The 17020-nt window shown below is 32.3% G+C and overlaps 1 protein-coding gene across 2 annotated transcripts in view; it reads left to right on the forward strand.

The window, feature by feature from the left end:
* GEFmeso (Guanine nucleotide exchange factor in mesoderm) overlaps nt 1–17020 on the forward strand; it is an 80160-nt gene that overhangs the window by 34044 nt on the left and 29096 nt on the right. The window contains exon 1 of one of the 2 annotated variants that reach the window (XM_013323131.1): nt 2459–2542. The exons of the other annotated variant lie outside the window; for it this stretch is intronic. The gene's annotated coding sequence lies outside the window, so the exon portion shown is untranslated. Of the gene's footprint in view, nt 1–2458; nt 2543–17020 lie in introns of those variants that run through there. 2 annotated transcript variants of the gene reach the window in all.

Raw genomic sequence — 17020 nt, forward strand, 5'->3', positions numbered from 1 at the left:
ATAATTGCTATAGCCTTGCCTATTTCTTATTGTTTTGTTCAAACGATTGTTTGCTTTACAAACGAATTAACGTTTCGGCAATAAAGAATGTCGGATCTAAATAGAACACAATTATCTATTATAAAAAAATTGATGTCTTAATTTTTTATTAAAATATAAATACCTGTTGCCCATGACAGAAGACACGCCTCAAGTGCAATTCCGCGTTTCATCTGATGAGCGTGCGTCCCGTAGGCCTTACTTAGTCCTCTTTCCCTTCCCACCCTTTTTCTTATAAGGAAAGGATGGGAAGTGGAAGTGGACTTTCCGGATGAGAGGATGCATGGAAAGGGAAAATATTTTATTTCTGTGCATCCTCTCCTCCGTCGATTAAAGATAGGCAACGCATATGCAATTGTATGTCTATGGGCAACGGTCATTTCGCTATATTAGCGATTTCAGGTAGCCGCTCGCTCGTTTGCCACCTTATGATATATAAAAAAATATTCTATATCTATGCCAAGTTTCATTAAGATCCGTAGATACGTTCCGGAGATACAATCAAACAAAGATCCATCCATCTAAACATTCGCATTTATATTATTAGTAAGATTTCTATAAAGTGTTTTTCTTTGTTCTTGCAGAATGCTTGATTACTCTTTCTACTGTGGAAAACTTAACCATAATGTTTAGTCTTTTAGCTGATAAATTTATGGTTTCTTGTCTTTATTAAATAAAAGATTTAAAATTATTGTTACGTGAAAGCGTAAAGCATGTACCAATTGCGGTTCCAGTACTTTAACGTTCAAGTCTTGAACAAGTTAATTCGTAAGGTTATGTCGTAAATGATTTTATAACCTACTAATATTATAATATTTATAACCAAAAGGTAGGTATTTGAACCATGTAAGTAGGGTTGCCTCATCTTTAATTCAAAATCCGATAAACTATATTGTTTAAAAAAAAATTGGAAAATAAAAATCGATTTATTTTACTCATATTCTTTTGTTTACACAGCACTTTATTACCTCTTTATAATTCTTTTTTTTAAACGTTTAAGTTTTAATTTTATTGATTTGTAAATTCAAAATCAATTAACAAATTTGTTGCTCTTTAAATAGTAAAATTACATGAAAACTGTTACATTTTTTAAGTAATCGAGTGCCAACCCTATTGTTGACTTGGAACCTAGTACGCAGTTGTTAGTACCGACTGTTCGCGGCTTGTTCGCTTGCAACAATTCAATTTGCATACACAAACTTTGTCCATGTCACAACTTCACTGCTTAAACTTTAGCGATAACTCAATGTTAGGGTTGCCACCTATGCATTCAGTTTAACACATACAAACTCCGTCCGCGCGGTATTAAAAAAACATAATAAGTACTTTGTGTGTCCTTCCAGAATATGACATCTGTATCAAATTTCATCAAAATCTGTGCAGCGGTTCCGGAGATACCTTCAAACAATCATCCATCCATCTATCCATATGGATATCCATAATATTAGCAACATTTACTTTCCAGTTGTGTCCAATTCACGTCCTTTAAGATGAATATATTTTTTTCTATTATTATAAATGCGGAAGTAACTCTGTCTGTCTTTTGCGCTTTTCTGCCAAAACTACTACGATTAAAATAAAATATAGCACACTGATAGCATCTAGAGTCTGTGTTATGACCCTTATCTCATAAAAAAATAAACATAAGGTCAAATTACCATTGTGAAAACTATAAAGACAATATTCCAAACAATTTATAAAGTCAAGAAATATACTTATTTTAAAAACGAAAATTCCATAATTTCAAAGTCTTTGACGTATTTTCCATTGCGGTGTATGACAGATCACTATAGATAATTAAAGTTGAATTGTCTGTGCGTTTATCAAGTACACAAGTCTAAAATTAGAATATCTAATCTGTTTGAAAGTGTTGTATTGTCTAACGATGTTGACATTTTTAATTTATTGTTTTTTATGGATATGTCGATAAGCAAAACTCGTAAAGTTTTAAATTTGTTGTGACAGCCTTCTACGTTTTTCAAACAGATCCACTTAAAAAATACTCAAATGATTTTCATAACTTTTTGTTACTCTGTGTAATTTATTCTAAAAATAATCTAACATTTATTTGACAGTTCAACAATTCTAAACTTTTTTTTAAATCATGCGTTAAACTCTGTGTTTATGATGGTAGTATACTAAATATTATTTTTTTCTAAATGGTTGTAATTAAATCATAAAATTGTTGATAAAAAATATTGCATGATATTCCATAATTATAAATTTTCTAACAAACAAAGTTGCGTGCGATTGTTAGTTCTAAATTTATCGTCATAGTAGTAGAGATGGTTAATTGGTGTTATTTTGCCTTGTTCGTGATTCATCGCGCCAGTCGCGTTCGTAAGTGGACGAATGGTGCGCGCTTTTGCCTTTTGTTTATTTTTTATTATTTTTGACATGTGCTCCTCTATAGTCTAATTCCAGCCAGTGCGGTGGCAAGTCGAGTGTGTTTTTAGTTCTGTGGTGTGTTTGGATTTGAATTTGGAATCATTTAGTTCTTATGGTGAGTTTTTAAATTTTTAGGTTATAATTTCGGATAAATTTAATTTACAGAATTTGAAGTTTAATTTATTATTCCATTAAAAGTATCGGTTTTTATTTACTAAGCAAAACAGTATGTTTTTTACGTGATTTATTACAAATATTATGAAAATATAAACTTCTAAACTTGCGTTGAACGTAAGATTGTTTGTATTTTATGACTCACGGTGTTTTATGCGACTACACGGTAAAAACAAGTTTTGTTCTCATAAGTAGGTCTGTCATCGACATTTTGAATATAATTTGATTTTCAAAAAAAGAAAAAAATATTTTTACAAAAGCTTACCTGAAATGGTAAGTTAAACGTTAATTTTAAACAGCATATAAAGCAATATTATATAGTTAATTTTAAACAGCATATAAAAAAAATAATCCTACAAAATAATTGTTTTTTTCAATAACGCAGTTTATAGTTTTTTGTTTACATATAGACAATTCCCATGAAAACTCGTTACATACAATGGCATTTTTAATCGAAACCTTGGCCAGATTCATTTCCTGATGAAAACTTAAATTACTTATTAACTAATTTTTATACAACAGTATTAAAGTTACAATGGTTTTGACATCTTAATTTTTTTGTAGACATACCTTAAAGAATGTTAAATATTAATAATAAAAATACGTTTTTTTTGTTGTTTATTGTAGACAGTTTATCTGTATTTTTTCTAACGGTAAATGAAATCACAACTTTATGACGTCACACTAACTTTATACAGAACGACCGTGATGTACCAAAACTACGTGATCCGTTTCCTTAAGTGATTAGTACAAACGTGTAGAAAAGTGATTTCGAACCATATTGTAATATTTTTAAGGTTTATTATTGCTAATGTTCTAAGTCAATGACTATTTCTCAAGTGAATGTCAACTTTATGTCTCCCATGTAATTACTATTTATCTCAGGGTTGTCCAAACACGTCTTGTATATCTTACTTCTTACTAATATTATAAATGCTAAAGTTTAGATGGATGGATGTTTGTTAGAAAGTATCTCCCTAAAAGAAGAGAGTTAGAAAGTATCTAATTTATTTATTTTTAATGTCCATGAAAATTCCATGTCATTCTTTCAGGTTTTTTAAATACTTTCTCATTTTCATACTAATAATTGTGAACAAAATTATTATTTGATGTCATAAAAGTGCATGCGTCCCTGACCAATACCAGAATTACATAAGACATCCGTTAATCACTTTAGTTCGCTATTGTACTTTTAATAATTATACTGCGCAGGAGTCGTTTTCATCATTTTCTATTGTTTATAATTATTACGTACTTCTAATAATAGAGTCAATGAGATGGACATGGAATAATTTAACTACCGTATCTTGAGGTTTCGCTTGCGTTGATTTTTAAATAAGATTTATTTAGTATGAAGACGTAACAAACAAGATGTATTATACTTCTTACTAATATTATAAATGCGAAAGTTGAAAAAGATGGATGTTTGTTACAACGTATCTCCGGAACGTCTCAACGGATCTTTATGAAATTTGGCACAGATGTAGAGTAGTCTGGAACAACACATAGGCTATTTTTTTTATCCTGCGCGGAAGGAGTTGCGGGATATAACTATTTTAAAATATTAAGGTCACCTTTATATTAAAAATTATTGCTATCTCTGTTGTTTCAAGAGTATGAGCTAGACGACAATATTTTTAGTAGTATAGATTTTAAGACAAGGAAGACGGACTTATAGACGTACTTCTATTTATTTGCCATACTACTATACTAAAATTATGAATAAAGTTTTTTTTTTAAATCGCTGTAAAACAACAGTGGTAGAGCCCGCTTTAACATCTTTGCACGAATTGGCCCGACTCGCCCGGTGAAATACCACGACCACACAGACGACAGGCGTGAAGTGGCGTCTGATGAGTGTGCGTCCCGGAGGCCTAATTTAGTCCTCTTTCCCTTTCCCACCCTTTTTCTTATGAGGAAGGGTTGGGAAGTGGAAGTAGACTTTCCGGATGAGAGGATGCAAGGAAAGAGAGAGTGTTTTCTTTCTGTGCATCCTTTCCTCCGTCGATTAAAGGTAGGCAACGCATATGCAAATGCGTATGTCTATGGGCAACGGTCACTTCGCTATTTCAGCGATTTCGGGTTGCCGCTCGCTCGTTTGCCACGTTATGATATATAAAAAAAAGTTTTGGTTCTATACCCCTGACTTATATCAGTGTATTACATAAGATAAGGTGATGCAAAAGTGGATTTCCTTATTAAATCAAGTATTGTTCCATTGTAATGGCCGCGGGGGGTTGCTGTCAAGATTGTGACCCGACAGACTAAATAAGGTCTCTTATTATTGATATAATATATACTTTTAGATAAACTTATATACCTATTCTTTAGTTAGTATAGGAAAGAGAAAGTGAGTTACAAATGTTTTGGCTAGTTATTTTAGTTAAAAAATCTAAATTTCGCCATGCCCTTTAGGGTTTCATAGGTTGGTAATATTGATTATTTGTAGTTTGATATAAACATAAGAAAATACGATAAATTCGTCTGAAGTATTTCTTTTTACAACAAATCTGTCTATTTTTGGACTGAATCGCACTGAATCGTTGTGTACAAGAGAAATCTACACTAAGTGACTCCCTTAGCTACGAAGGGTCTAGGAGCGGTTAGAGTTATACTGCATAGACCTCTCTATGTAACTTATATTAGTCGTCATCCTGAAGGTTTCGAAGCCTACCCAAGAGGTGACAATAATCAACCACGCTAGCCCAGTACATATTGACTTCACACATATCTTTGAATTTCTTCGCAGATATGTGCAAAGCATCACGATGTTTTCCTTCATTATAAGAACTTTGAATGGATACATGTAAGGTTCGTAAATCGAAAAACATTGGTGTATTGTAGAGATCGAACCTAGACATATAAATCACAGTTCGGTTTTAACAACTGTGCCACTGACTATCAACCACGATAGTATGTTAGTGGTACAGATAAACACAGTTGCAATTTAGTCATTACTGCATTGTATTAAGGTTTATTTTACCATGTCAATATTCATTGCACGGAACTACGATGTCAACGTACGATAGTAAGATATACTCGTAACTAATTGTCAATATGTGACCTTTTATACTCTACATATCTATGCTCTATACTAATATTATAAAGCAGAAAAGTTTGTTTGTTTCAACGCGCTAATCTCAGGAACTACTGGTCCGATTTGAATAATTATTTTTTGTTACATAGTCCATTTATAGAGGAAGACTTTAGGCTATATAACATTACGCTGCGACCAATAGTTTTTTTTAATTCCGCGGACGGGTCGCGTGCGACAGCTAGTGCAGGTATAAAACATGTCATAACAAGACAGGTTTCCTTGTCACATGTATAATATCGAATGAATGCAAGCAAATGTTTCAGTTTTCTGCTAATACATTTAGATTTCATTTTTAATACTTTTTCGTAAAAGATTGTTTTTAAAAAATTTTAGTTATATTTTTTTGGTTTTATTTTTCTCTCCAGCCTGATTAATTTCATGAATTACTGGCCGTTCGCGATTCTGTCATCTCTGTCTTTGTAATTATCGACGAAAAAAAAAATACAGACGAATTGGAAACCTCCTTTTTGAAGTTGGTAAAAAAATTAGTAGCCTATGTGTTTTTCCAGGCTATGTTCTATATCTATGTCAATTTTCAGCGAGATCCATTCAGTAGTTCTAGAGATACCTTCTAACAAACATTCATCTAAACTTTCGAATTTATAATATTAGTAAATAATATTCAATTCTATGAAGGGAATCAAGTATATATGTAGGTTACACAAGTGTTTACATGATGGATTTGTTTATTGCTCAATAATCAAAATAACCTTTAAAGGTATTTCGTTGCATGCATTCATAGCTTATGTCTTACGTCACATCTTTCAAACACGATGCGCGAACATGTTTAGTTACAAACTAGTTGTAGCCCGCGAGTCCGTCCGCGCGAAGTTAAAAATAACTTTAGTAGCCTATGTGTTCTTCCAGGCTGTGCCAAATTTTAGCGACAGTCATGCAGCCGTTCTTGGTGCCATCAAACAAACATTCGCACCTATATTACTAACATACAAATAGTAAGAAAATGTCTGTTACTGCGACTTTATTATTAGGTCTTCAACGGGTAATAAATTAAATCAAAATAGCGGCCCTTTAGGTCAGACGAGATGAATAATTCCGACTTAATTATATGCGAGCCAATAATTTTCACTGTGCCCACAATCCATCATACTATCAAGTTCTTAACATACTTAAATGTAGGCCTTAAGTATTATTAATGAATGATTATACTATGCAAATTATCATTTAAGCTTCTTACTTACGAGTATATTTCATTTCAATCCAACGCCTAAATTAAGAAGAGTAACCTCAAATTCCTTACATCACCGTTACTTGACTTTTTGAGTTATTTTGTAGAAATCTTATCTTATATCTTTAAATGAGCAAATTTTAAGAAAATGTCATTTTATTCGTGTTTTATTGATAATCAACTTAAACATAAACTTAACTTTTTCTATCGGTAAGATCGAAAAATATTATTCATATTTCATCATTTTATTAGTAATTCGTACTTAAATATAATTTCCAAAAAACACAATTAAAAAAAAAATACCGAGCTAAGCTCGGTCACCCTGATACTTAATATTATAAATGCGAATGTTTGGATGGATGTTTATTAGAAGATATATCCAGAATGGCTGCATAGATTTCGCTGAAATTTGACATAGATGTAGAACATACTCTAGAAGTCATAGGCTATTTTATTATTATTTTATATCACGCGGACTGAGTCGCGGGCGACAGCTATCTTATTATAATAAATGTGAAAGTATAGATGGATGGATGATTGTTTGTTTGAAGTATATCCAGAACGACTCATCGGATTTTGATGAGATTTGGCACATACGCAGTAAATAGTCTGTAAGAACACATAGCCTACTAATTATTTTTTATATTATATATCTATTTTGAATATTGATAGAGATAATTAAGTTTTATACATAGATTATGGTCTTAGTTAGTCCAAAGGTTAGTGAGATATAGTACATGGCTATCTTGACTCTTCATCGTCAGCTCACTATACGTCCCCACTGAGTGGCTCGGAGCGTACCCTAAATCAATGGTGACTAGACCTTAATCAACCACGCTGGCCAAGTGCGGTTTGGTTGACTTTACACATATCTTTTAATTTCTTCGCAGATATATGCAGGTTGCAACACGATGTTTTCCTTCATCGTAAGAACGTCGTAATAAATGTTAATATGTAAATCGAAAATGGGAAAAACACATTGGCACATGGCGGGATTCGAACTCAGGACCTACAGCTTGCAAGTCAAATGCTTTACTGAGCCACCGACGCACTCTTGGCTCTTAGTAATATGTAAATGCGGCTTTGATTTTTGTTGATGACCTTAACGAAATAATATTCAAAACATAGTATTACGTAGTCTAAACGTATGCTTAACATCGTATATGCTTGACATTGAGTAATCGAAGCTATAAATATTAAGTTTCTTTACAGAATTAAGTTGTTAAAGAGAACGTGGAAAAACGTTTGAGAGTTATGCGTATTGGTTATATAAGAAATGTGGCTGGTACAGTTTATGACGAAGAAATTGGTGCTTGAAAAAAAATCTAATGAAATGCGTATGCTAAGATGGATGTGTGACAAGGAGGGATAAAGTTAAGAATGTATATATTAGAGGAAGTTTGAAAGTAGCGCCAGTGATCGAGAATTTGAGGAGTAAAAGGTTAGCGTGGTTTGGGAATATTATGCGGAGGGATGATGATGATGATGTAAACAAAAATGTAATAAGATTGAATGTGGATGATAACAACAATTAACAATTAATAAAAAAAAATACCTTAATTTGTCAACATTGATTCGCAATCATTGTGCAAGTTTTTCTGTGCATAGATAGATCTTTTATTCCTAAAGCGAATTACGGTATAGGTAAAATTGAAAGGCTCTATGAGAACAGTTTGAGAATTCTTGTCTTTAAAGCGTAAATACTAATCGGATCAAATCAATGTATGTATTCGATTTGATTGGATTATCGAACTATTGAAATAAGTAACAATTAAATACATCTATATTATTACTAAGCTACAATATGCTTATATAATCTATGCACGGAGCTTTAGAGTGCACATGACAGCTGTCAACGCGATGTGACGTGAGAATGCGCGGGACGTGACTTCACACGTGTGCGCGATGAATAAAGCATCTTGTTTGTTTTGTTTGTTGTATGAAAATTATAATCATAACGAGTATAACTACACTAGCTGTCGCCAGCGACTCCTTCCTCGCTGGATTAAAATACATAATAGCCTATGTGTTCTTTCAGACTATGTTCTACATCTATGCTAAATTTCAGCTAAATCCGTGCAGCCGTTCCGAAGATATCTTGAGGAAACATCCATTAATTCAACCATCCATCTATCTAAACATTCGCATTTATAATATTAGTAAGATATTACTGTTTTAAGATGCTATTTGGTCGCTTTATGTTTGATAATACAGAAAAAATTCGCGTATGTTGGCAGCATTGGTGCATAAAATGTCTTGCTTTAATACTTAGCCATTTATCGAAAAGCAGTTTATCTGTAACTTTAACTTATGGTTTTCAATTTAAAAACTCCGTATTTTTTTTATTTTCTCTATATATTTAAAATTATTACTTATGTACAACGTAGATACTTGTACGTATTTGACTAAATCCAGTAATTTCGGTTTTCGAGAACGAAACAATCTGTTTGCTTCTTTTTCATGTCAGAATAGAAATATAAGAAGTATCCATGTTAATTCACTTGCAAATAATTCAGGTGATCATCGACCTCGTTTGTCATTGAAAAAACCGTCTTGACTTAACTGAATTTGCATTCGATTTACCTTCACAGTGGGTGGCACAATATTATGGCAAAATTACTCACGTCTAACATCGTTATTGACAGCAAAATGGCGGATGGGCGGTGTTATTAATTATGCTCCGACTTGTAATGGAAGTATCATTATGTCGAATATATTTTTGTTTGACCCTATTTAGTTAAGTTTCTCTTGATACTACAGACAATGTTACAAAAAACTACATTAAATTCTTTTTAAAAGTAAAGAAATACATGCATTTATACACGTACTTACGACGCACTAAGGCTGAAGTTTATAAACGTCACTCTGACTTTGCGTAGACTTATCTCAAAATCGAAATTATAGTCGTTATGGGTTAAGCATATGCTAAGCCAGAGCTAAGACAAATTTTGACAGTGTTTCTATTCACATAATATATTTTTGGTGAATCAAAAATAAATGTTCATATATATAAAATTAACATTTATGATACAAGATTCCTATATCTTTAACCTTATTAATTGAATCGATTAGTTGTGTTTAATATTAAACATTTTAAGGTACGCGTACATTTGCTCGCGATGTTATTTTGCTTTGTATGATTTTACATAGCGCTGTGTCCATCATCCGCGCCCCCATCGCAAAACAAAGCAAATCTGTTTATTCCGTGCGTGCGGTGCGTCCGACGTAAGCAAATGGACGCGTACCTTTACTTAGTATTTAAAGATCAGTGCCCTATGCCATGTGTTTAAAATATATTTTTCCATCTTTGTAATTGGCGGTTAAAATTACATAGTTAATGACGTCATAAAATGATTTCTTAGTAATTTACTAATTAACAGTGTACGTATGGTTCTTTATTTTGTATACAAGTTTGTAATTCAACGAGGAGTCCGGATTAAGTTTCACTCCGTATAAAACCTTAGTGCAACTCCAAGTCGCCGTAAACTGGACATTTTAAATGTTAGCGCCATTAAAAAACCCATCTTGGAATGTCACGTTTCGGATTATAAATTCCAGCGGTACTCAACCTTTTATGCTTCAAACCCCTAATAACTCTTTTATTTGTAAAAAAAAATTATGTAAGGAAATCTGCACATCTTTGGGGAGAAATTCAAAGATATGTGTAATCTACCAACCAACTGACAAGGCCTTAGTCAAACAGCATGGTTCACTTAGGCCTTGTCACCCCTAAATTAGAGTAGGCTTGAGCTCCTCGGTAGTAATTTATATGAGCTGTCTATAATACACATTTCATCCAATAAATATATTCAATTTCTTTATTGTACTGTAATACTATCACGCTTAACTTCTATTTCTCTTCGCTGTCACAGCGACCCAAAGTGAGTCTCGGCCTCGGCCTCCGACAGAGGAGACCGTCAAAATCACCAATCCTGCGCCGTCGTCTTAGACTTTCCGCAGATCCAGCTCTACAAAATCTTGCCAGTGGTATCTGGGCCGGCCGAGGTTTCTTAATTAAAATATTAAAATTATGTATAAAATAAGCTGTTGCCCGCGACTCCGTTCGTGCGGATTTAAAAGCAAACACAATTGGTAAACTGTGTGTTCACCCAGATCATTATCTATATATTATTCTGGAGATACCTTCAAACAAATATCCATCAAACTAAACAATCACATTTATAATATTAGTAAGATTTAGAACCAGTGGCACATGTCATTCGTCACCGTGGGAGAGTTTAGCGACACGCGCGCGTTGGCGCCGACGGGTTATTACACATTCGCGACAGTGTTGCCAGGTGTTGATCAAAACAAGTTTAAAATCGGAAATAAGTTAATTAATGCCGCAGTTGATTATTAACTGTACTTTAATATAGTTGTCAATATAGTAACATTTCAGTACAGATATTAATTGTTAATCGCGTATGCATACATGAAATTTTTTTTTATATTAGTTCTACTGCAGTGTCTGTCACTTGTTACGATGTAATTGTTACATGAAATAAACAAAACTGAGACCTCTAACTGTTAAGCTTTGTCACAACTTGGGATTCTTTTCAGATTATTCCACAAATTCTTCGAATTTTGTTCCATGTGTGGGCTCTATTCAGCCATCATTTTTTATTACTATTACCTCTTTAATATTTAGTAGCAATCCAATCGTCATTTATTTCATATTAGAGTCACCTGCAATTTATCTATACATATAAATAAAATTGGAGTGTCTGTTTGTAACATATTCATACATACACCAAAATTAACATTTTTTAAAATTTTTGTCTGTCTGTTTGTGCCGGCTAATCCCTGAAATGTTTGGATCGATTTTGACGGGACTTTTATTACCAGGCACCTGATGTAAATAGGCGTAACTTAAGCTACGTTTATTTTAGAAAAATTCTTTTATTTTAGACTTATAGAGTAATGTTGCTATGTCCAAGTACTGTCCAGTATCGCGTGCAGCTTAAAGACGGACGCACGCGGACGAAGTTGCGTGCATAGCTAATTTAACATTAACTCCAAGGTTGTCAGTATGAGCCGATTACAAAAAAAAATCTATTATAAAACGGTAGAAATTCTTATAACTGGTAACACAACACAAAGAATTCGCGCTCGAATCTCGTGAGCAATCGTAACCGTTAGCTAGGTGTCATGATTATTCATAATGTTACACGATCGTCGGTGTCGGCGACTTTAAAACGTAGTCGTGACTTTTAATGCTACTATGTCTTAAGCTTTATAAGTGCTTACTTTCCATGTTTACATTTCTCATGATTATAAACTTACTAGCTGTCGCCGGTTACTCCGTTCGCGCGGAATTAAAAAAACGTATGTAGCCTTTGTGTTCTTCCATGCTATGTTCTACATCTATGGCTAATTTCAGCGAGATCCACGCAGTCGTTCTGGAGGTACATTTAAACATCCATCCATCCAAACATTAGGAATAGAGTTCGGAATATTGATGTAGATGAAGTGTTTACAAAGATTGTAAGTTAATTTTAGTCATTTTGCTAATTTTTAGTCAATCGCGATGTTTCTTTTCTGAAGTACTCACAATCTACAAGAGTATAATAATTTTCTACCAAAATATTTTTAATTTAAAAATGTTGCCAGTGCTAAAATTAAATACCATTAACACTTATACAAATGTCAGTTGTCATAATGTAATGATATTAAAAGCGTATTTTATTTTCTGAGCGGCCTCGGCACTTTGTATGTAATTTGAGCTTAATTTTTTTGTAATCTGTGGTAATCGTTGAAATGTAAATTGCAGATATCGCAAACGCTTTCATCCTTTCTCTGCCATACCAATAACTTGCAGTAACGCTTACGAATGTAGTTTTTTTTATTTAATTTCACATAGAGTGTTGGCTCAAGGGTTAAGCATTTGACTTATAATCTGCAGGTCTTGGGTTCGAATCCCGCCATGTACCAATGTGTTTTTCGATTTATATGTGTACAGTTCTTACGGTGAAAAAAAAAACGTCTGCACATATCTGAGAAGAAATTCAAAGATATGTGACATCCCGCAGTGGGCCAGCGTGGTTGACTATGGCCTCGTCACTCCTAACTTAGGAGTAGCCTTCAAGTCTATTCATCTAATACCATCCATCCATCTAAACATTGCTATATACAATATTATTAAGACTTATATTAATGATGAAAATGTACTTTGTATTATGTAAGCTTATGGTCACACTAGCGCGCCTGGGCGCCGCAAGACGTCGGCAGTGGCGCCGCGGTGTCGCGGGGAAACTCCGACACACGGTGCATTTCACATTCGCTATCATTACACACAAGTACTCTTTTGTAAGAAAGTGATTTAAACTTGATTTTTGATTAATTACAACCACCTAAGGAAAACCATGTAATTATTTGCACTTAAAGATATAAAAAAGCAACAGTTCTTGGTAGAAATTCCTTTATGCATGCTTAATCAATAACTTTCCCGCCATTTCGCGAGTCCGCCCTTCAATCTGTCACTGCAAATGTCATAGAGCACACCCAATGCATTGTCTATGCACTGTTGTTCCACAACCGCATACAACCTACTTTCTCCCTCTATATTGTCGGTGGTCATAAGGATTGTTTACATGATAGGATTACAGATGTGGTAAATAATACTGGACAATGTAACACGGATGCATTGAGCTTGGAGCTGTTGTGTGTAACAGATTTTATAATGTCTTTAGTCAAAGAGCTATGGACTACATACATTCCCGTAAGGAAGGAGCGATGAAATCTGACAATGTTGTTAAGATTTTTTTAGGACATTTTAAAATAACGATCTCTGGTGTACCCTATTTAAATCTTACTATAAATGCGAATGTTTGTTTGATTGAAGATATCTCCGAAACCCTCAAGCCTCAACGGATCTAGCTGAAATTAGGCATAGATGTAGAACATAGTCTGGAAGAACAAATAGGCTAGTTATTAAGTTTTTTAAATTCCGCGCGGACGGTGCCTCGGACGACATCTAGACATATGTGAAGAAACATTTTCGCTGGCTGTAAAACTGGTTGACATCTAAAAACAAATAAATACGAAATACAGTTATCTTTCTTTTAGTGCGGAACAAACTACGTTTGAATTAATGAAACGGTACTTAATGTTAATTATATTGATAAAATGACCATTTAAAACAACGTAGAACTGTCCATTTTACTACCATGTTGCGAGATTAACTACGAAATAATTTAACTTCGCCATCAAAATATTTATTAATCTGCTGAATGTAGAAAATAACCTTTTCCGTTTTCCGATAATTTTATCAATTCATCATTTCAACCAACATTTTTATTTTTATTTGTTTGATTTATATAATAAAACTTTTCTTACTTCTAACTAATATTATGAATGACACCGTGATGGCACGTGACACCGATATCGCTCCCTGCCCCCTCTGGGCCGCTTCCTCGGAGAACCTCCTCAGGGCGGCTAGGGCGTCCATTGTGGATCGTCCCGACCCCGGAACCCGAATTGATTCACGGAGAGCTGCGGCCCGTCCCTCGCTAGGTGCTGGATGACTCGGGAAGCCAGCACACATTCCAGTAGCTTCCCGACCTTCTTCTTCTTCTTCTTAATCTAATCTAATCTGTAATCTAATCTAATCTGTAATGTAATCTAATCTGTAATATAATCTAATCTGTAATCTAATCTGTAATGTAACCTAATCTAATCTGTAATGTAATCTAATGTAATCTGTAATGTAACCTAATCTAATCTGTAATGTAATCTAATCTGTAATGTAATGTAATCTAATCTAATCTAATATGTAATGTAATGTAATCTCATCTGTAATGTAATCAAATCTGTAATGTAATGTAACCTAATCTAATCTGTAATGTAATCTAATCTGTAATGTAATGTAATCTAATCTAATCTGTAATGTAACCTAATCCAATCTGTAATGTAACCTAATCTAATCTGTAATGTAACCTAATCTAATATGTAATGTAATGTAATCTCATCTGTAATGTAATCAAATCTGTAATGTAATCTAATCTGTAATGTAATCAAATCTGTAATGTAATCAAATCTGTAATGTAATCTAATCTGTAATGTAATCTAATCTGTAATGTAATCTAATCTGTAATGTAATCTAATCTGTAATGTAACCAAATCTAATCTGTAATGTAATGTAATCTAATCTGTAATGTAATGTAATCTGTAATGTAATCTAATCTGTAATGTAATCTAATCTGTAATGTAATCTAATGTAATCTAATCTAATGTAACCTAATCTAATCTGTTATTAATATAATCTGTAATGTAATCTAATCTGTAATGTAATGTAATCTCATCTGTAATGTAATCTAATGTAATCTAATCTAATATGTAATGTAATCTAATCTGTAATGTAATATAATCTGTAATGTAATCTAATCTAATCTGTAATGTAATCTAATCTGTAATGTAACCTAATCTAATCTGTAATGTAATCTAATCTTATCTGTAATGTAATCTAATCTGTAATGTAACCTTATCTAATCTGTAATGTAATCTAATCTATAATGTAACCTAATCTAATCTGTAATGTGACCTAATCTAATCTGTAATGTAACCTAATCTAATCTGTAATGTAATCGAATGTAATCTAATCTGTAATGTAATGTAATCTTATCTAATCTGTAATGTAATCTATTCTGTAATGTAATATAATCTAATCTGTAATGTAACCTTATCTAATCTGTAATGTAATCTAATGTAATCTAATCTAATGTAACCTAATCTAATCTATTATGAATATAATCTGTAATGTAATCTAATCTGTAATGTAATCTAGTGTAATCTAATCTGTAATGTAATCTAATGTAATCTAATATGTAATGTAATCTAATCTGTAATGTAATATAATCTGTAATGTAATATAATCTGTAATGTAATCTAATATAATCTGTAATGTAATCTAATCTAATCTGTAATGTAACCTTATCTAATCTGTAATGTAATGTAATCTAATCTGTAATGTAATGTAATCTAATCTAATCTGTAATGTAATCAAATCTGTAATGTAATGTAATCTCATCTGTAATGTAATGTAATCTGTTATGTAATGTAATCTAATCTAATGTAATCTAATCTGTAATACAATCTAAGCTGTAATCTAATCTAATCTGTAATGTAATCTAATCTATAATGTAACCTAATCTAATCTGTAATGTGACCTAATCTAATCTGTTATGTAACCTAATCTAATCTGTAATGTACTCTAATCTGTAATGTAACCTAATCTAATCTGTAATGTGACCTAATCTAATCTGTAATGTAACCTAATCTAATCTGTAATGTACTCTAATCTAATCTGTACTGTACTCTAATCTGTAATGTAATCTAATCTAATCTGTAATGTAATCTAATCTAATCTGTAATGTAATATAATAATGTATCGATAATGTAACCTAATCTAATCTGTAATGTGACCTAATCTAATCTGTAATGTAACCTAATCTAATCTGTAATGTACTCTAATCTGTAATGTAACCTAATCTAATCTGTAATGTGACCTAATCTAATCTGTAATGTAACCTAATCTAATCTGTAATGTACTCTAATCTAATCTGTACTGTACTCTAATCTGTAATGTAATCTAATCTAATCTGTAATGTAATCTAATCTAATCTGTAATGTAATGTAATCTAATCTGTAATGTAATCTCATCTGTAATGTAATGTAATCTGTAATGTAATCTAATCTAATATGTAATGTAATGTAATCTGTAATGTAATCTAATCTAATATGTAATGTAATGTAATCTGTAATGTAATCTAATCTAATATGTAATGTAATGTAATCTCATCTGTAATGTAATGTAATCTGTAATGTGATGGTATCTAATCTAATGTAATCTAATCTGTAATGTAATCTAATGTAATCTAATCTGTAATGTAATCTAATGTAATCAAATCTGATCTGTAATGTAATCTAATCTGTAATCTTATCTAATCTGTAATGTGACCTAATCTAATCTGTAATGTAACCTAATCTAATCTGTAATGTAATGTTATCTAATCTGTAATGTAATCTAATCTAATATAATCTGTAATGTAATCAAATCTGTAATGTAATCAAATCTGTAATGTAATGTAATATCATCTGTAATGTAATGTAATCTAATGTAATCTAATCTGTAATGCAAT

The sequence above is a fragment of the Papilio xuthus genome, unplaced genomic scaffold (assembly GCF_000836235.2).
Source record: "Papilio xuthus unplaced genomic scaffold, Pxut_1.1 DF825783.1, whole genome shotgun sequence".
Classification (NCBI taxonomy): domain Eukaryota; kingdom Metazoa; phylum Arthropoda; class Insecta; order Lepidoptera; family Papilionidae; genus Papilio; species Papilio xuthus.